Source organism: Dermatophagoides farinae, chromosome 6 (genome assembly GCF_024713945.1).
Source record: "Dermatophagoides farinae isolate YC_2012a chromosome 6, ASM2471394v1, whole genome shotgun sequence".
In the NCBI taxonomy this organism is placed as follows: Eukaryota; Metazoa; Arthropoda; class Arachnida; order Sarcoptiformes; family Pyroglyphidae; genus Dermatophagoides; species Dermatophagoides farinae.
Window position 1 is genome coordinate 2,882,387 of NC_134682.1, and position 19,146 is coordinate 2,901,532.

The 19,146-nt window shown below is 32.9% G+C and overlaps 1 long non-coding RNA gene across 1 annotated transcript; it reads right to left on the reverse strand.

The window, feature by feature from the left end:
- Positions 1–5,773: 5,773 nt before the first annotated feature.
- On the reverse strand, positions 5,774–18,769 carry LOC124494105 (uncharacterized). Its single transcript, XR_012832282.1, has 5 exons — positions 16,991–18,769; positions 7,040–8,416; positions 6,403–6,882; positions 6,171–6,340; positions 5,774–6,098 (listed from the first exon to the last, which is right to left on the reverse strand). It is a non-coding gene; the product is annotated as an uncharacterized LOC124494105 (long non-coding RNA).
- Positions 18,770–19,146: the final 377 nt, after the last annotated feature.

The window sequence follows — 19,146 nt, forward strand, 5'->3', positions numbered from 1 at the left end:
CAAATGGTTTCACATTTTTATAAATCATAGGTGTACGATGAAGAATCGAAACAGATTTATTCATCATACAATCACCACAAGTTTCAAATTTTAACCCTTTGCACTCGGCATCAAACCGAAAGTTACATATATGCTACTCGGCACTATTTCGAATGTTGTGCATCCGCTACTCGAAGCTATTTTATGACAAAAATGTACAATTATGAAAGATCATATTATTGGAGCCATGTAAGGTTTATATAAATTTATAGACATCGAGACTATATGAATTTATAGATATCGAGAAACATATTTTCAAAAAAAATAAATATTTTATTTATAATTTTTTTTGTATGGAAAATTTCGAAACAATTACCGATGTGTATCGTAGGCTTGTTGGGACAAGTGTCACAATAATACTAGGTTTGTCTTCTTTCACCTGGCGTTTTTCTGTCAGAACAGATAATACAATCTTTTTTTTTTCTTCCCCAAAAAGATTAGATGTAGCTGATTATTCAGCCTGATATCGGTTGCATATGTGGCCTGATGAATTCATGTTTCTCTAAAATCCCCTCTTAGTTGATCAACGAGATTTTTTACATATTTATAATGTTTCATCGGCACCTTATTATTTTGCTCTTCAATTATTTTGCTCTTCTGCACGATAGACAATGTAAGAATTTATCACGCACATTTCGACCCCTCAAAAAAATAGTTTGCGCCACCATTTTAGCGACTTTCGTAAAAAGCAATAAGTTGAGGCGTACTGGTCGGCAATATCAACGCCACCCATATTCGCGGTATAGTCCAAAACCATTTTTGGTTTATCGATTGATACAACATTTCCACCGCGTAATATTCTGCGGGTACTTTTCATCGTTGTATCGTGGTAGTTGCTGAGCATCGTTACGATTCTCTTGTCTTTCCAAGCAAGAAGCAAGTTTTAAATTAATATCTAGAGATTCATGATGATATTTTTTGATTTGTTGTCAATAATCCATAGATTAAATGAAATTTCATTTTTTGTTATTTGGGCCACATTTTCTTCAAAATTTATCTTAAAACCACCTTCAATCAATTATCGAACAGATATCAAATTTGAACTGAAACCTCCATAGGCCACATATTTCAATTTGGTTTTGGTTCAATAACAACATTACCAATTTTTCTCTGATGTAATTGTATTACCATTAGCCAATTCAAATTCAATCTGTTTATCTTCTTGATCCATAAGTAAATTTTTATCAATCGTTGTATGAGAAGTACATCCAGAATCAAGTATCCAGATATCTGATAATTTTTCAGCACATTTCAACATCAACGATTTTGCAGCTTTCTTCTCTTTTTTGTTATTTGATTTTGTGAAAATGATGAGCTAGAAGAAGATTTATCATTAGATGATGTTGATGGAGAAACTTCTGTTTTATTGGAATCAATTTTTCGTTTTGTCCAACATCCTTCAACTTTATGTCCAATTTTATGGCGAAATGGGCATTTTATATTATTTTTAAACTTTTTCTTGAGATTGAAATTTGGCCTTTTCATCATATTCAATGAATTCATTCATGATGTTGTTCATTGTACCATTCTGGTTCATCATAATTCAATCAGCCAATTGTTCAAATTTTGAATTTGATCGTAACATGCTCATAATAATCACGCAAGATGTTTATCAGTGTATTTACACGATTCTGATTCAATCGATTCAAATTTGACAATAACTTTGTTCTCAAAGAACTACTTTTATATGAACATTGGCTCGCTTCAGTAAAATCAGCATTTCGAAGTTGTGGTAAATAGATCAATAGGTTTTTGTTTTCGGGGTTTTTGTTTTCGGGGTTTTGACCTACAACCCAATGAATGAGCTTCTTATAATGGACTGGGCGCGCTAGTTTAAATCATCTGAAGACACTGTAGGACAATTCAAAGCCATGGTTGAATTCTGTGGACATAACGATTTGTGATGACGTCCACCACAACCGCCACATTTAATATTTGATCTGCAAGCTCTAGCGATATGACCAATTTGGAAACAATATTACGACGACGAAGAGAAATCAGTTTCTGTTTACGAGATTGCACAGATCCCACATTGCAAACGGTTGGAGTATGACTTTAGTTACAAAAAAAAGCCGCTTTGTGAAAGAAAAATTGATTCGTTTTGTCAATTGATTTATTGTTTTATTGAATGATTTTTTGTTCTTTAAAAAAGGGGAAGATTTGTTGTAACATTGTATATGAATGGTCATTGCTGTATTCATTATTTTATGATGTTTGACATTGATTGAACTCAATAATAAAATTATTCGATTTTCTGCTGCCGTTCTATGCACACGTGTTAATTTTTATTTCCATCAACATCAGCATCAACATTAGCATTTATTCTTGATGATTCATACTCATCAAGAACAAGTTTTGAAGAAATTTTTACACAACCAAATTGCACCCCAAACAAAAAACCACCATCAAAACACAATAATAAAAGAAAATTAATGGAGAACGATAATGATATTTTAGAGATAATCAAAATGAATTTGGAAGGCAAAATAAAATATTCAAAGAAAACTGAAAGTATAAAACGATATTGCGAATCAATGGATAATTTGATTTCACAATTATCATATCAGAAAATTGCCGAACTACAGATTAAAATAACGGAATTTCTATTGAAAGAAGCAAAAAGTGATGAAGCAATACTATGTTGAACATTCTGTTTATGATAAAACATTGCTAAAAAAATAAAAAATAAAAAAAAATTGAATTCTGTAAATGAATATGCATAAAAAATTTGAATTGAAAATGATGTTTCATGTATAACAAATGGGAATGAAGACTTGGATTGCAACCATGGAGTGTTGTCAGTTCTCATACTTATTCCCAATTGGGAATTAGAGAACACTCCACTTTCCGCTGATCTATAATAATATTAATAGCATAAATAAACGTATGCGTATATACGTATGTAATATCCATTATCATTAACCGCGAAGCTGAAATTGACAAATTCAAATACTTTGAAAAGATCATCGATCAAATAAAATGGAATAACACCGTTAATCTTAATAAGAACCTTCGATACGAATTTGATTGTGATAAAAATGAATTCATGTTAATCGATAAATGTCAATATCTTGGAAATAACGAAATATTTCTGGAACTTAAAAAATCATCAATTCCTAAGAATTTGGTCACGTTATTTGACAAGAACCCATCACCGGGTAAAAAGTTAAATAAGAAAATTTTATTTCTAAAAATCCGTGCAACGACTATTTCTCAGTTCATGACATTTCCATCGAAGGTCAACAAATCAGAAGCTCCCACAGACGTTGGATAAGCCATATTATTTATACGAATCGGATTAGACAGAGAAAAATATAGATCACCTTGCGAAGACAGTGGACCACGAGGATTGATTGAAGTTGAACTAGGACCAGTCACATTGTTAAATTCAGAAGCCAACTCGTCATCCTCAATGGAAATGGAAGCGAATTTTCGTACGTTCGAATGCGATTAACGCTTCAATTTTTTGTTTGTAAAGATCGTCTTTCGACCTTTGTTCGTCATAATCTTGCTGATTTTCCAATAAACATAATTCACTGACGATATCGTATTCATACTGAAGAGATAATAATTGTTCCAACGATAGAACAATCAACTGACGCGACGCTTTGGTAATCTTAATTCGGAGAGCTCGACGTTTTGACAGATCATCAGACATCGTAGATCGAAGAATATTAATACACACGTCCCAAAGGAAGATGAATGATATTGTGATGATCAGAAAGAAAATGAACTTTTCTGTTATGTAAATAATGAGAAATAATGGATCGAAGAAAATAAGGGCAAGCTAATTTTTGTAATTGTTGAATAATTATTGAATGAGGGGCATTATCAAAAGCGCCTTTGAAGTCAATTGAAACGATTGCTTTGTGTTTAAATTTGATATTGTTTAAATCAGAGATGATTTTGTCAAGAGCACTAATTGAAGATTTATTATTTCTAAAACCATGTTGAGAATGATGAATCAGATTATTGGATTCCAAATGATGGACCAAGTACAGATTGACAGTTTTTTCATAAATTTTGGAAATGGTGTGTGTGTGTAACATGAGTGGTTCGTGTCGCGTAGGACATGTTTCGAGTGTCGGTTGTAAAAAAACATGATCTAGGTGGTTTTGTGGCTTGTTCATAAATTTTGGGTCAAAAAATTTTGCAGCAACAACCGTTTTCCCAAATACTGGAAAATAAATTTACAAATATGATTTTGTTGGCAAAGGATTTTTGATTTTAATAGACTGTAACACTATCCAAGAGTCTGGCATGAATTTGTCCAGATGTCGGAATTTGATTTTTGATGTATTCGGATAGCGATTGCCATCTTTCTTGCCCATCGGAAAATTGGCTCCATTTTCCTTGATTTACATAGTTGTTAAAATCTTCAATGAATTTAATGTAATCGTCCAATAATTATATCTGTTAATGGATGATATGAATTTCAAAAGATTGTTTAGCTTTATAATCAATGCTTACTTGTTGCCTTATTTTTCTTTATTTTGTCAACGATCGAACCGAAATGCGATCAGTATTCAAATCATCATTATATTTTTTTCTGTTACAAAAAATGTAACATCATGTGTGAACAAAAGAAAAATTTGTTAAAAAACACGATATTGTAGCAGTCAGCTATATATAGTTACGCATATTCCTGTTGAGTTTTCAATGACACGTAGCACTAACAAAAACTGCACAATTGGTATATATAAGAACAACCAGTCGTAACAAGAACAAAAGCAAGACTAGAACTTTATTTTTTCAAACTCAATAATATCAACAGTAACAAAACAGTTCGATAATTCAATTAACATAAATACATTATTTCATATTTAACAATTAATCATAACACTCCCCCTTGTTGAAACACAAATAAATTTCACGTTTAGACTCATCTCGTTTAAATTCGAGACCAAGATAGTTGCCAGATTTCAAGACCTTTAGTTCAAAACTTCCTTTAAGATGACAAATAATAAAATCAATATTTTCAATTTTTGGTGCACAAATTAAACCATCATCTACGTATAAAGTGACCATTGTAGGAAGATTATTGCCGACAAACTTAACATATAGACATGGATCAAATGACGATGACACAAAACCAATATTCTTAATCACTTGATTGTAAAACCACGGAGAGAAACAGATGACGTAAGCGTAAGAAAGGTTTATAACAAATATGGTTTTAATAATATTGAGTATATTCGTGAGGAAAAAACAGAGAAGAAACAATGGTAAAAATAATAGCATAACATCGAATATTTATGCTCGAAAGGAGAATTGTAAAAATTCCATAATTGAATAATAGAACACAGCTAAACTAAGCCGTTTCACAACACTTGATCGAATAGCTTATTCCAAGCTCGTGGAGCCTGTTTCAAACCATACAAGCCTTTATATAAACGACAAACCAGATTTTCATTTTGTACAAAACCAGGCGGTTGTTCCATGTAAATTTTGTAGAAAATAACAATGAACTTTATTTGAATATAATAGTGTTTTTATATACAGTGGCTATGTGCCATACAAAAAGCACGTATGCTTAGCCAATATCATTTAACACACCCTTCTGGCTAAACATACGTGAAGTAAATACATTTAATTTAATTTTACATAAAGGTTTGGTCAATGCATCTGCTAATTGATCAGATGAAGATATTCTGGTAACTTTGACTTGATTATCACCTTTCATTTTGGAGACTAATAATTTTTGATCATAAGCAAAATATCGCGATCTTTTGAATGCATTATTATCCATTATTGAAATAGCCGCACTATTGTCAACATGTAGTATGTTAGGTGTATTGATTCCGAACTCTTGAAGAAGCTGTCTGATTGGTTCAGCATTTTTCCATCCTTCTAATGCAGCTGTTAATTCTGCTTCACAAGTTGAATGTGGTAATCTTGACTGTTTTTTCGAAGACCAATTAATTGGTGATTTGTCAATGAAAGTAACTGTACCACTGGTTGCATTTGAATTACTATCCGAACGAAATTGAATTCGATTCGTTGATGTTCCATGTTTGCAAAATAATCTTTTGCTTGTTCCGGTGACGAGCCACCCAAACCTGTAGACAATCAAATAATATTAAAAAAATTAGATATTCAAATAGAAAATCAAAATCGATAAAAAAAATTACCTTTCAAGTATTCGATTTCGTATGTTTTATAATTCGTTGTTTTTTTTCTCCATTCTGTAAATTGCGGTATCGAATAGAATGAACGGTAGAAATTATCACCATTAAACACATTTATGACCGGTGTGATTAATCTTAAAAATTTCCACCATTCGGTTAATGAATTCAAATTTCTGAAATTCAAATTGCAAAAAGAAAATTATATTTTGTTCAAATGAATTGTCTTGAAACATACTTGAGCTCCTTTTCCTTTTAAAGAAAAATCATCTTTGATTTTTAATGGACCATTTATCCACTTAATTTGCTTGATAATTTTTTCAATTTGAGTACTCGACATTGATGCCGATTTTAGCATTATTTGAGCAATTTTTGGCCCAAATCCTTCCACGATGTCGTGAAAAAGATCGGGTGGTGAAACTTGGAATATGTTTACGCCAATCCCATCCAAACATGATTTTTTTTATACCCAATGGACTTTTATATTTTTTGTTTGATAATTTTTCCAATTCCTCTCTATAGAGGCTAGAGAAAAATATTTTTATATATATGTAAGATAAGAACAATTTTTTAGCATGAATCTACTATTAATTGTTCCTACTGCAATGGTCGAAAGTTTCAGCAAATTTAATCAATCGTGTGATTGATATTATGGCCAGTGAAATTGACAGACGTTAGTATTGGAAATTATCTAAGCTGATTGAGTATTAACGATCAACTTTTATCAATTGAAATTGAAGTAAATGATTTTACAATTAAAAATTTGGACAAAAGATCATGAGAGGACATTGGATATTACATCCCCCCACTTTAAGACGGAAAAACAGGCGAAAAAAGGAAAGAATCAAGAAAGAATAAAGGGAATGGGAACTCACTTTTGACTCCAAACATAAATTTTCTTGGATTTCGATTTCTTGAATTTCAGAAATGTTTAAATTCTGAGATGGTTCCTCCTCGGATATCCACATTTTCGGATTTTCCACATTTAGGCTTTATATTTTTTTTCATCTATAATTTTATCATCTTGAAAATTCCATTTTTATTTTAGACAATTTCGTTGTCATATTCGGTTTACGAGTAGTTGTGGTTGTTGAGGTGGTAGTGGTAGTAGTTGACAACGTGGTGGTGGTGAAAGAGGAAGACAAAGAAAATTTGATCGGGGAAATAGTTGTTGAACGGATATTTAGAAACAAAATTTTCTTATCTAACTTTTTGCCCGGTGATGGGTTCTTGTCAAATAATGTATGTTGAGGATGAGAGATAATGAAATTACGTTTGTGTTAAAAAATGTATTTTTTATTTATAAATCATGAAAAAATAAATTAATTACATTTTTTTATACACCAAATCATCAAAAATTCGAAACATGCTGTTTTTCAACATACATTCATAGATATCGTTATTTTTTAACAATATTTTAACAAACGGACCAAATTTAATGTAACCAAATTTTTAGAAACTGATGATTTTTTAAGCTCCAAAAATATTTCATTATTTCCAAGATATTGACATTTATCAATTAACATGAATTCATCTTTATCACAATCAAATTCGTAACGAAGGACTTTATTTAGATTAACGGTGTTGTTCCATTTTATCTGATCGATTATCTTTTCAAAATATCCGAATTTGTCTAATTCAGCATCACGGTTGATTTTTGTTTTTTGTTTTCCCAACAATCTTCAACTTTACGTCCAATTTTATGACAAAATGAACATTTGAAACCATTTTTAAATTTTTTCTTTTCTTTGGCTGATTTAGCTTTTTCAGATTTTTCATTTGAGCCGAAATTAGATGAAATTGATTGAGATTTAACTTTCTCATCATATTCAATAAACTCATTCATAATGTCGTTCATTGTGCCATTTTGATTCATCATTATACGGATCAGCCAATTGTTCGAATTTAGAATTCGATCGAAGCATGCTCATAACAATCACACAACGATGTTTGTCGGTGTATTTACACTATTTGGATTCAATAGATTCGAATTTTGTTATGATTGTTTCCAACCAAGTTCTTGACCCACCGTTGGTGGAGTGGGGTGGATTCGACCCGAAAGTTGGAATGTTATTTGAGAAAGGTGGTTCATGTGTTTCACTATTTTGATTTTGGTACCTTCCATCTGGATATCTATTTCTCTTGTTTTTCTTTTTTTTCTTTTCTTGATGATGAGCATTGCTTGCGTTTTTCTAGGGTTTGTTTAGAAACTACTGCGCAAGTGTTGAAACCAGAGGTCATGCACGTCAGCGCTACGAAATCGAACAAAAATTAGAAATTCTAAAAATTCAATTGGCTTTTTGATTAATTTGTCGATGTATCTCACTAAAATAATAAACTATTAAAAATTCATCCTTTTTACCAAATGTTTTGTAAACGTGGAAGTTTGTTCCACGACAAGTTGATAAGAATATTGTTACTGTCAAATGGATTTTTCGAATCAAAAACGATGGTCGATATAAAGCACGATTGGTAGCTCGTGGCTTCAGTCAACGTAAGAATGAAGATTATTTTGAGACGTACAGTCCGGTGGTGTCGATTGAAACAATTAGATTGACGCTTTCGATCGCTGCAAGATTGAATTATAAGATTTGTCAATTTGATGTGTGCACTGCTTTCCTGAATGGTACAATTGATGACGAAATTTGTTAAATGATATTGGCTAAGCATACGTCCTTTTTTTTGTGGCACATAGCCACTGTATATAAAAAATACTATTATATTCAAATAAAGTTCATTCTTATTTTCTACATGGTAGCAAGCGGTGGTTTTGATTTTTTCTTTTCTTTTGTGAATTCCAATATGGATCAGCTACAATTGTTAAATACGTTGTCAATTACCGGTATTAAAAAGTTTGATGGAACAAATTTTAAATATTGGCTGGATGAAGTCAAGCTTTGGTGTGATGGCTGTAATCTTTCTGATTTACTGGAAATAACTTCTGAAGATAATGTAAGTGCTAACATTAAAAAAAATTGAAAATGTTACGTGCTCGAATTTTAAGTTTTATCCGAGAAGATATAAGAGAGGCATTTTTGGATTGTGAATTGCCTAGTGAAATTATAAGTCAAATTAAAAAATCGTTTCGACAAACAAAATCAATTTTATAAAACAAATTTGGTCGATAAGTTAATGAATATGAAATTAAAATCTGATGAAGATTTAACTGTTTTTCTTTGTCGTTTTGATTCATTGGTCTTACAAGCTAAAAATGCTGGTGCTGTGCTTCAAGATGATGTAATAATAAATTTTTTGTTAAATTCCTTGCCAAATGATTATGAAAAAATTAAAGAAGATATTCTTGATAATACTGACAATATTCCCGTTTCTTTGGATAAAGTAAAGGACAAATTAAGAGCAAAATTTAATCGTCTTAAAAGTCGAATTGTCACGTCATCAGAGAATCAAGCTCTTCGAGTTCGAAATCAACGTGGTAATTTTCGAACGGAAAATTTTTCAAATATCAATCGAAATTGTTTCAAGTGTGGTGGTAGAGGTCATATTGCAAGAGTTTGTCCTAGTGGTAATTTTTTCAACGAACAAAATCATAGATCTATTTCGAGCAACAATCAAACAAACACACTCAGCTCTCAAGTGAATACAAGTCATACAGTGGCTATGTGCCATACAAAAAGCACGTATGCTTAGCCAATATCATTTAACGAATTGTAAATAAACTTTTTTTAAAAATTTTAACTTTTGGATTTGATTGTTTATTTTCAGTTCTTTTGGTGATGTCTTTCCATGTCTGAAGAAGATAAATTCACCACACATCAATACTCAACACGATCAACTGGTCCTGCTCCTAGTCTCATACCAATCTCCACTCAAACAAAAAAACAAGAAAAAACCAAAACAAAAGAAGAAAATTACTGTTGACTTGACTGAAATTCTAGAAGAAGAAATGGCAGATCAAGGTGCTTCAAACGCCGGTCAAGTTGTGACTCAACATATCACTTTACAGCAACCACATACCCAAGGTCTCCCAAAAGATGAGGTAGTAAATCTCGAAAAAGACATGGCTGACAAAACAGTCGGGGGTGTCAGCGTATTTAACAATCAAGGATATGCAACATACACTGGTACTATCCCATTTGCCAAGGTTGACTGTGCCGATTCTACTGAATGTTTCAACAATTTGGTTCGCGGAAAACTAGCATCACCTTTCCCAGCATTCCCGGTAGACACAACTCGTACTGGTATGAACACTCACGAGTTTTACATTTGGTTTTGTCAAGCAGCTGGTATGGGATATATTCTTGACCGTTTAACATTGTCTGCTGAAAAAATTTCATCTGAAAACGCAATGCGTTATGGTATTGGCACTTTGGTCTCGTACAAAATCAATGAATTGACCGTTTATCCGATGAGTGTGGTCGACAAAGTTACTTTCGCCATTTTGAAATCAGCATATCCTGCTTCAATAATGACAGAGGCGTTGTGGATTACCTACAACCAGAATCAAAAATTTTCGTATTTGGGAACAATTTTCAATTACACTTTCATGACACGTACTTCAATGACTGTTACTCAACTAATTGCATATTCATATGCAAAGTTTTGCTTTGCTATGATAGGAAAAGAACCTTCAACTTCAACATGCAATCTGGTCAAAGCTTTAACAGGGGCCAAAGCTGACTTCTATTTCACCCCTGTCGAAATAGGGGTATGGGATGACATGGCTTGTGTTACAACCGAATTGAAACAAGAGATGTTGAAGTCCATGTTCAAACGACCCAATGAATTGACTGAACTGTTTGAAATTTTGTACAACCGGTTCAAAACATATGGCCTAACATCCATGATCGCGATCACCGAAGCTATTGACAAGTTCCCTCATTTCCCTTGGGATTATATCACATCAGAATGGTATCATGGTGAAATGGATAAATACATGTCAGCTGCTGAAGCAGTTACCGCCTTAGAATTTCCGGCATTGTATAAAGATGTTCTTACCGCACATCCAGTAACCGGCTATCGAAAGCTGGCAGGTTTTTGTGCTAAGGTCCTTGAATTCAGTGGTGTTAATAACACCTTGAGAAACCATGAAGGTCTCAAGCGGATCCGTTTACCAGATGACCGGGTCCAGTATATTAAAGGTCTCGTTGCTGCACCAATTGGATCGAGAAACCAGAGATTTTCACAGACAACATATGATCGATTGAAAAGATATTCAATGAAATTGTGTGGTGCTAATTTTGATGATCCGAATATTGCCGCAAGCCGACAAGGTATTATATATGCAAAAATCCGAGAACGTGAAGAACAAGAACAAGCTCGAATGCAGCAAATGTTACAACAATTTCATCAACAAGTTGGGCCGATTCCTGCAGCACCAGCTGCCCCTCGCCAGTGAGACATTTTTGGTTTGTTCTCAGTCTTATACTTTTTTCATTTTTATCTTTTATTCCAATTTAAAAAAACTAAACTTTTGAACTAAAAAACTTTAAAAAAAAACTATGAAAGAAGATTTGAAGTTCATGATTATGCTGATTGTTCAAAATATCTTGGCCTTAACATCGAGGTTGATAATGCTGCAATCTTCATTGATCAAACAAAATATATTGTTAGCATACTCATGCCAGACTCTTGGATAGTGTTACAGTCTATTAAAATATCAAATTTAAACACAAAGCAATCGTTTCAATTGATTTCAAAGGCGCTTTTGATAATGCCCCTCATTCAATAATTATTCAACAATTACAAAAATTAGCTTGCCCTTATTTTCTTCAATCCATTATTTCTCATTATTTACATAACAGAAAAGTTCATTTTCTTTCTGATCATCACAATATCACTCATCTTCCTTTGGGACGTGTGTATTAATATTCTTCGATCTACGATGTCTGATGATCTGTCAAAACGTCGAGCTCTCCGAATTAAGATTACCAAAGCGTCGCGTCAGTTGATTGTTCTATCGTTGGAACAATTATTATCTCTTCAGTATGAATACGATATCGTCAGTGAATTATGTTTATTGGAAAATCCGCAAGATTATGACGAACAAAGGTCGAAAGACGATCTTTACAAACAAAAAATTGAAGCGTTAATCGCATTCGAACGTACGAAAAACCAATTGGCTTCCATTTCCATTGAGGATGACGAGTTAGCTTCTGAATTCAACAATGTGACTGGTCCTAGTTCAACTTCAATCAATCCTCGTGGTCCACTGTCTTCGCAAGGTGATCTATCTTTTTCTCTGTCTAATCCGATTCGTATAAATAATATGGCTTATCCAACGTCTGTGCGAGCTTCTGATTTGTTGACCTCCGATGGAAATGTCATGAACTGGTGTCCGTTTCGTTTGTCTTTTGAGGACGAAGTTATGAAAAACCCGAATTTGTTGGATACTAAAAAACGTAATCTTCTACTTTTACAAAATGATGCTTTGGACCGTGGAATGGATTTAGTTCGTCAAGAGAAAACATTGCAACATTATCTCTTCTTTATTTTTACCAATAAATTTATAAAATTTTCCCATTATGAAAAACGGTATGGTTGCCAATAAATTGATGATGATGTCCAAAATTATACCCCAAAAACCGATACGTTCATCATTGTTGATGATGATTTTTCTTTCGGCTACCATTTCAACTTTTATTTCTTCGGTATTTGATTTCATAATTTGAGACATTGGATATTACATAGATATTCACATGCCCACGTCGATGAAAATATTGATAAAACTTTATACGACGTACTCACTATAACAAATGAAATACCAAGTTACCGAAAAAAGAACCAAATAATAATAAATATTAAAACGATGATTGCTAAAAGAATTTGAAGCGTTAATTCAATTAACATAAATACATTATTTCATATTCAACAATTAATCATTAGTCTAATAGTCTTAGGGTTACCAGACGTCCGGATTTTGCCCAGACATGTCCGGATTTTCAGTAATCTGCCCGGACTTTGTTCGGATTTGAAAAATGACCAAAAAAATTAAAATTTGTGAAAATTTCATCATATGTTAATTTATAATAAATAATAAACCAATTATAAAGCCACAAAACGTAACAAATTTTATGAGTAAACCCAAAGAACTGCTAGAAACTCATAAATATATGATGTAAGCTTTACATTAATGTTTACAATTGTAAAGCATTAATGCTTGGCAAGATTTTTTCAATGGTAGCAGCAAAGTAATTTCAGAAATTGAAAGTCTTAACGCCTTTCTCATATGCTTCCATTTTCCGTTTTGTTCTTCGTTTCCTGTGACTTGTTTTGTTTTTATTTGGAAAATGTACGTTTTTTTATCGATGAGTGTGGACACCTCAAATGTGCGAAACATTAAATTTTTTTCCATCGTCGTCAGATACTTTGATAAAAACGAAATCAACAATAAATTGGTTGATTTTCTTAATATTATCGGCGAAACATCTGATATTCTTGTAGAATGTGTTTTAAAAACAATCGAAAAATTCAAATTGTATTTTCGATTTATTGATTTTTGTTTGGCTGATAAATTTTTACCTGAAAAATGCCGATTTTTGTTTAATTTTTTGAAAATAATTTCCAAGAATTTTACGCCACTGTTTATGAATATCTGAAAAGTTGGAAACTTTTCATACCACAAATGAATTTGTTCAAAAGTATTCAAACTAAATTGATTTATTGTTAATTATTCATTTCTCCAGTTCACGAAATATGGAAAAGTAAAAATATCACTAATTCTGGTTTGAAATTTTCTTGGGTCAAGCCCAGTGATATATGCAGATTGATCATGTCAAATAAATCGATTGTTTCTCAAATATTGTTGGAACAAGAAATTAAAAAAAATAATGAATTTGACAAATTGGCATTCAACGAACATTTACAATGCAATACCGAACGAAAAAAAAACTTTTGGGTACACTCCAATTGGAGTTTGGATTTGACGATTTCTCAATCGTCAATCAGCTCGGAGTGAAGAATAATAACCACACGTATATGGCATTATATTTGACGTTTCCACATATACCATTGAAAATGAGATTGAAACAGAAAAACATTTTCATGGTTATGCTGGTAAACCGAAAAGAAATGAAAGATGCTGGTTATAATCTTAACGATATTTTCAAGCCAATGATTAATGATATGAAATTGGCTATGTCTGAAGGTATTGCCATAAATTCCACAGAAAACCAAAAATTCGCAATCTCCATTAGCGCCGTTTGTAGCGATAATAAAGGAATTTATGAATTTTTAGGTATTATTCATATATTAATGTTTATAAATAAATTAACACAAGTATTAATTATTTTAGGTTATAATACGGCATTCCAAGCTCGTTCATTCATATGTCGGGTATGTGGAGCTAAAGGGTCCAAAAATGAGCTTGGAACTTGCAAAGAAATTATTGATTTCAAAAATATATGCTATCAAAAAGCCTGGAAAGATGACGAAGCTGAAAAAAATATCAGATAAAAAATTTGAACTGGCAAATTATTGTGTTTTCAATGATTTACCAAATATTTGCATTTCTGATTTAGCCCCATTGGACTGGTAATTAATTTATTTAACATTTATCGCTTTCAGATTTGCTAAATTGAATATTCTTTTTTTCAGTATGCATGACTTTGATGAGGGCATCGCCGAGCAAATAGTTTTTGCAATTTTAAAAATTTTGAAAATCTCGACCGATTCGGTTGAGAAAATCGTAAATCGTAATCGTAATCGTAATCGTAATCGTAATCGTAATTTTTCAAGAACGACAAAGTCAAAATTCGTGGTTTCAGCGGTTCCACCAAATCCAAAGGGAAAAAATTTAAGCTCAAAGGGACCGCAGCTTCTGTAATTTTTTTAAAAATCAATATATTCAACACATTAATTTTTTTATGTCGATTGGCTTATCAGAAGGATTGTGGATACAACGTATTATAGAAAATTTTGATATTGTTCCATCTACTATTGCAATATATGTTAGAACGACATCCTACGAATGCACACATCTTCTGGCTGGTGTACCTCGAGTCTCTGACTATATCAGAATCTGCAACATCAAAAGAAACCAGAAAAAGATGGGTACCGATCCGGAATCGATCAAAAACTTGTTAGCGATCGAATACGATAAAACAAAAAACTCATACCTGAACGATGCGAACGAGAATTTTCGGGCCTTCTTCCCAACAGGGGTGCCAAAGTATTTCTGGCCAAATTTCTACACCACACAATTTACGACCGGACATGGATGCTTCAATGAATACCTGTCTAAGATGGGGAAAGCAGAGAACCCATCGTGTCCGTGCAACCACACAGACACACAAACACCAACACACCTACTCACACACTGCAACCTATTTAACACTCCCTTCAACACACCACATTTATACACCAACACACAAGAACACACATACATTTTTACAAAGACATGTAAATACATAATACATACACTAAACACACAGCTAAATCTGTGATTCTTTTCTTTTACTTAATTTCTTTATTTTATTTTATTTCTTTTTGACTCATCCCTTGCATTAGTGAAGTGCAAACACCCTAGCGGGTGAAGCACTAATAAAAGTTATTATTATTATTATTATTATTGCAATATATGTTGATAATAAGTCTACAATAAAGATTGCTGAAAATGGTCCTTTAGGTGAATCGAAACATATCGATACAAGAGCCCATGCTGTGAAGGATTATATTGACCGTGGTTTTGTGAAATTATTGTACCTGAAATCTGAACTAATGTTGGCTGATTTCCTTACTATTGGTTCCCCTCTTTGAATGTTTTCCAAAATGATGAAATCAAGATGCCTTTTTGGTATTCTGGCAATTACCATCATGTTACACGGGATTATAAAAGCCATCGATATTCGACTGGATTACGACATGGAGAAAGAAATCTTTTTCCCGATGGATTACGAAACTCATCCAGAAGATGTCCATGAAATTAACGTGTTAACCGATGCGACCGAATCGAGCACCGATCGATGTTAGGTTACGGGATGTTGATAATGAAGGGAATAGTGCTGATCGGTGATTTGATGAAATATCCTTTCCGATTTTGTGCTACCAGAGGTCGAAATCAACCACCGATTGAACCATGGAAGGGAGATATTCCTCTTGTCAGGGCCGGCCGAGGCGCCTGTGCAGACTGTGCACCGCACAAGGCCTCGCGCTGCCTTCGCCCTTTCCGCTGTACAACACAGGGCCTCGCAGCTCCAACTTTTCAAGCTATTTTTGCACAAGGCCTCGCGATTTTCTCGGCCGGCCCTGCCTCTTGTCATATACCCTCACCAAACCACCGACTTTCGGAAATGCCATTTTTCCTTTATAAAAAATAATAATCAGAATTTTGTAATCTAAAATTTTTCCTCAAAATCCTCTGTGAAACAATAAATTTTTTAAACAATTTTTTTTTATAAACTAATGATGAATGTTAAAAGAAATATTGAATTAGTTGTATAATGTAACTGTTGAGTATATTTAATTAGTATGTTCAATAGTGTAAATAATGTATATATATGAAGTTTGTTAACCAGTTATTTATTATGATTAAACACATATTTCATCAACTGCTAACTATTGAATCTTATACTTCCAAGCCTCTTGCTAAATTCTTAACAATGAACAATTACACTAACCCATAAACTAAAAATGCACAGAGACAGAACCGCAAAACGTTTGGAAAAGATTTCTTTAATGTTACAATAAGAGAATGTTGTATGATTGAAAATAGGCAAAATAACGTAATATAATGGAAACCAAACCAAAAGATTACCAATGCCTAAAAATAGCGAACAGCTAACAGAAAAAAAATTATAACCAATTTAATTTGAAACATAAATATTTAACAAACCTATTCATCTTTTTTACTGATACAATTGGACTATCACCTTTATGGTTTCTACAAATTGATAATAATGATGAACCATTGTTGTAGTGAGAATCAATTGAATGCAAAACGAACAATATTTAATAATAAATATGTCGTGGGATCGTTTGTGAAAATCGGATTTTTATTTGTTGTCGAGTTGTGTGTGTTAGTGTTCGTGACTCGGAATTTTCGGCTGAAAAACGTGCTCGTTCTCTCTCACCGACATTCTCGGTCGAAATAGGGGAAAGTAGAAATAGGCAGGAGCATGCGCAGCCAGTAATGCTACATATATACAGTGATATAATACAAATATACAGTAATACCCCGCTTAACGCGGGGTTACGTTCCAAAAATATTGAGCGTAAAGCGAAACAACAGCGCAAAGCGGGGTTATTTTTGCATAATTTACATAATGCATTTTTACTCTTCATATACAATGTAACAATGTATTGCAATGTAATGTAATTGCAAAGCGTTATATCGAAACAGCGCTAATCGGGGCAGCGTTAAGCGAAGTATTTCTGTAATGTCGTAAAATATGATTGTTATATACGACCATAATTACGTTCTATATTATGGGGGAGGATAATGGTCTGGGGGAAAATTACCCCATCATTTATAAATTTGCCTCCCCCATTTACACACATTAACACATATACACGCATATACACATTCGACGTCGGTTCAAATCCCATCGCGGCCGCCTGGGTTAATATAAAAAATAGTCAGTGCTGGGGGTGGATAGTGGTTTGCGCATAATCACTTATAAATTTGCCTCCCCCTCGCTTATAAAACCTATTTGTTGGGGAGGATAGTGGACAATCACTTATAAATTTGCCCCCCAATTATTTATATACACATACACACTTGCGCATAAAGTAATTTAAAAAATAGTCAGTGTTGGGGGTGGATAGTGGTTTGCGCAATCACTTATAAATTTGCCTCTCCCTCGCTTATAAAACCTATTTGTTGGGGAGGATAGTGGACAATCACTTATAAATTTGCCCCCCAATTATTTATATACACATACACACTTGCGCATAAATAATTTAAAAAATAGTCAGTGTTGGGGGTGGATAGTGGACAATCACTTATAAATTGGCCTCCCCCTTGCTTATAAAACCTATTTGTTGGGGAGGATAGTGGACAATCACTTATAAATTTGCCCCCCAATTATTTATATACACATACACACTTGCGCATAAATAATTTAAAAAATAGTCAGTGTTGGGGGTGGATAGTGGACAATCACTTATAAATTGGCCTCCCCCTTGCTTATAAAACCTATTTGTTGGGGAGGATAGTGGTATGGACCATAATTGTCCGATCACTTATAAATTTGCCCCCCAATTATTTATATACACATTTACACATTACATATAAATTAATTTAAAAAATAGTCAGTGTTGGGGGTGGATAGTGGACAATCACTTATAAATTTGCCTTCCCCTCACTTATAAAACCTATTTGTTGGGGAGGATAGTGGTATGGACCATAATTGTCCAATCACTTATAAATTTGCCCCCAATTATTTACATACACATTTATAATATCTAAATTTTCTTCTAAATTTAATTGTATAATAATACATACCAGTACACAGGGCCGAGAAAATCGCGAGGCCTTAAATTTTTATCATAGGCGAAAAAAAGAAATTGGTGAAATATTCGAAAAACACCGAGAAGCTATTGATTCACTGGCGGCAAAAAATATTGATGAAGTGTTGGCGGGACTGGTAAAAATTTGTAAAACATCAGATACATTTGCAAACAGGAAAATAAGTCATGAGATAAAAACAATTATGACATTTCATTTTTAAAATTTTTATATTTCGAGAAATTGAACTTTGAACTTTCATCCTATATATAGGATCATGGGCACACAAACAACAAAAATTGCATATTGTATTGGATATTATTGTTATTTCATCAAATACAATTGATATATTTGGTTTTTCTCATAGAAATCATTTTATAAATTAAAAATAGATCAATTTGGAGTGTCTTTATTTTATAATTGACTATATGATTTAAAATTTCCCCGTTATTGTGGAATATATTAATTGACAAATTGTTAAAATTGCCTTTGCCACACAATTGTCATCTACAAGCCTATGCGGATGATTGTCTGATTTTTTGTGAACATCCGAACGCTGATAATTGTACTTGGCTTGTT